We start from the raw sequence: 3,842 nt of genomic DNA on the forward strand, positions 1-3,842 counted from the left end.
TTGTGTTATGTTGTGATGTACTTCCACTGTGGAGTTGTGTGTTCTGTGTGTAATGTTGTGTTTTGCATTCTGTGTGTAGTGCTTTGTTATGTATTCATGTGTTGTGTTATGTGTGATGTGATGTGTTATGTGTGATGGGTTGTGTTGTGTTATATATGTATGTGTTATGTGTGATGGGTTGTGTTGTGTTATATATGTATTATGTGTGAGGTGTTGTCAATGTATTATGTGTCTTGTGTTGTATGTATTATGTGTGTTGTGTTGTGTATGTATTATGTGTGTTGTGTTGTGTATGGATTAATGTGTTGTGCTATGAATGTATTATGTGTGTTGTGTTGTGTATGCATTTTGTTTGTTGCGTTGTGTTGTGTAGCCCAGTCGAAGCGTCAGTGTGCGACAGGTTGCGCTGTGATGTGGTGTTAAGTATGTTTTATGTGCATGTGGTTATGTATGTATTCTGTGTGTTACATATTAAGCATTGTGTTGAATACTGTCTCCAGTGTTGTGTGACAGAAAGCGGGGACCAGCTAACGACAGATGAGAGACGCAGTGCTAAACTCTGATAGCATGACTCCCTTCCGAGGGAAAAACTCAATTTAATATAAATTTGTATCTCTCTTTCACATCTCCAGCAGGAAGAGAGTAAATGAACAACGTAGGGGAAAACTAGTAAGAAGGAAATCAATTCTTAATAACGGCAAATGCGCTTTCCAGAATAACATTTACAATAAGGGCATTTAGCAGGCGCTTTCATCTAAAGCGGACTTACAGTGGTTACTGTACACATTCACACACTGACGGCTGAGTCAACGACGCAGGGCGACAGCCAGCTCGTCAGGAGCAGTCAGGGTGAGGCGCCTTGCTCAGGGACACCTCGACACTCAGCTAGGAGGAGCTGGAGACCCGAACTAGCAACCACTCGGTTACCAGCCAACCCGCTCCACCTCCTGAGCTAAAGATGCAAAGACTATTCTTGCCTAACAATATATTCATGTATGCTCATGTAATGAAATGTCATTTGTGTTTGTGTGTTTTTCCCCCACCTAGCGCGTCTGTTTGGATAGGACTCTAATGACGATAAATACAGCGTGATACGGGCTGATTAGGTGAATAAATAGCGAGGAAAGTACAATCCTCAACGGGAAAGAGTTTATTTGTCACACGGTATTACACAGAATGAAAATGTGATGAAAAAGACAAAAACAACCTTGTATTAAACACCTCCTTTAACCAGCGTGTTTCCTGGGGGATCGTGCAGTCAGCGACTACTAACAATTCTGCTTGAAGGTCCTTGATCCCACTTTGAAATACAATCCTCCTTCTTGTCTCGAGTACTTTACATCAACAAACCTGTTCCTTTCAACTTACTTCTAATCGCTTATGAGGGGTTTGTCTTTGTTTAATTGTACCTCTTGACTGCGTCTGTGGGATTCACACGTTGACTGTTATAACAGAACTCATTAGCTGAAGTCTGCCAGCCGTGCTCACCTAATGTTATTGGTGTTGTCTTATTGGTGAATCAATAAGTATATTATTCTTATTGTTTCTTCTTATTCTTACTTTCTTTATTATATTCTCTACAAACGTTGGCACCACACTTCTTCCAGTTTTTCACCTGTAGACGCCATGTTAGTTTGACCATTTTCATATTTAGTTGGAATCGCATGCTAGCATTACATTTCTTAAAAAAATATTTAATACTTTTTATAATGTATATTTAAAGATTTTAAATCAACAGACTTTCGGATATCATATAAACTTGTCAAGAATAAACAGTTTTAGGTCTAAGGCCCCTTCTTGTATGTTTCCAGTTGTTTTTTTTGTCAAGCTTTTCTGGAGCGTGATGAGCGTCAGGCCTCTCTAGCCCAACGTGGCTATCACAGAAGTTAACAATTTCGGATGTCGCAGAGCTTAACAACGTCAATATTTAACCTAGAAACACAATTTCAAGCTTAAACTGTTGCAATATTTGTTTATCTCTTATTCATTTTAGTTGTTTCCATCCATTTTAAATTTTTTAAATTGTGTGCAATGTTAACATTGTTTAATCCAATTAGACTGTTGAACTCTGTTTATCTCTTTTCATTTGAATTAAGCCGTTCAACATTTCTTTATGTTTTAAAACAATGGCGCTTAATAAAAAAGCTGTTTTGCATGAAAGGCGCGATACAAATAAAGTTGGATTGAATTTGGTTTTAGAACATCTGGCAACACCTGATGATTGTTCACCTCAACCTTCTCACACATGCACCCACACAAATGCACACACACTCACCCACCTATGCACACACACACACACACACACACACACACACACACACACACACACACACACACACACACACACACACACACACACACACACACACACACACACACACACACACACACACACACCCACACACACACACACACACACGCCACACACGTAAGCATATGCACACACACGCACACACAGGTCTGAGCTTGGATGATGTCAGCTGGGCCGGGCAGACAGCAGCAGGGTGCCATGGAGAGGTGGGTGTTGCTGCAGGTGCTGCCCGCGGCTAAACTACCACCCCACTGGATGAGTGCGGTGCTCTGCACTGCCTTCAAACACACCACTGCCTCCCTCGATCCACGCACGCTGTGTGTGAGAGAGAGAGAGAGAGAGAGAGAGAGAGAGAGAGAGAGAGAGAGAGAGAGAGGGAGAGAGAGAGAGAGAGAGAGAGAGAGAGAGAGAGAGAGAGAGAGAGAGAGAGAGAGGGAGGGAGAGAGAGAGAGAGAGAGAGAGAGAGAGAGAGAGAGAGAGAGAGAGAGAGAGAGAGAGAGGGAGAGTGTTGCTTGTGTGTGTCTGTATGTGTGTGCGTATGTGTGTGTCTTTGTGTGTTTATATGTGCAAACAAACCCCAGCACTTGGCTACAGGGAAGAGAGCAGAGAATGAGAGAGTGAACCCTGATGAGCTTTGTGTCGTCTGATGTCTGACTAACGATGTTCTGAACACGCCAGCGAGACGGAGGAGCTGTGAGCGCACAAACGGCTCACAGAAGAATGTGGTGTTGGAAGGCAGACAATGGGAGCCAAGTCGTGGTGGAGGTGGAGGTGATGGAGGTGGGGGAGGAGGTGGAGGTGGAGGAGGTGGTGGTGGAGGTTGAGCTGTGTAAAGGGCCAGGCTGTCTTGGCTTGTGTTCTCCGTCTCATTAACACATGGGATGTGTCAAGAGGGAGGGGGAGGGAGACGTCCTGTCTGCTGTCTGTGGGTCTGTCTCTTCATCTCCCTTCAGGGGCTCTATGCTGCCGTTTATCCAGGGTGGAGAGAGACACTGCCTACGTGGCTAGGGAGCTACAGGGTGAGCCATCAAGCCGCCATCCACATACAAACCCTGACCTCTGCACTCTCTGTCCCCTTTTACAACACATGGGTGTGCTCGCAGTGGAGCTCTGAAGGGTAGGGCGCACAACAATGAATTTGCAAGTCTGTGTGTGTGTGTGTGTGTTTGTGTGTTTGTGTGTTTGTGTGTACTGGGGTCATTTTATTGGATATTTTTTTAGCATCTTGTTTTTTAATAAGTCCATGCAAAGTTTTTGCCTATTCATAAAATCTAAAATGCCGGCTGCACTTTACATCCAAAGATAAAGAGAGCACGAGGACAGTGATGTGGCCTTCATCTGGCCTCCCAGCCCACAGGTGATTCACAGGTGATTGCCTGTAGTTCAATAGTTAGTTTAGTTATACATCATCTATAAATGGAACGCAAATGCTTCCGTCTTAAATCCTACTGCCTATTACATGTTAGTGCACGGACCATGCTGTGAATGTAAACGTGAATAAGAAGCATATTGAAAGAGTACACAGTAGGAG

The sequence above is a fragment of the Gadus macrocephalus genome, chromosome 20, assembly GCF_031168955.1.
Source record: "Gadus macrocephalus chromosome 20, ASM3116895v1".
NCBI classification, from domain to species: Eukaryota; Metazoa; Chordata; class Actinopteri; order Gadiformes; family Gadidae; genus Gadus; species Gadus macrocephalus.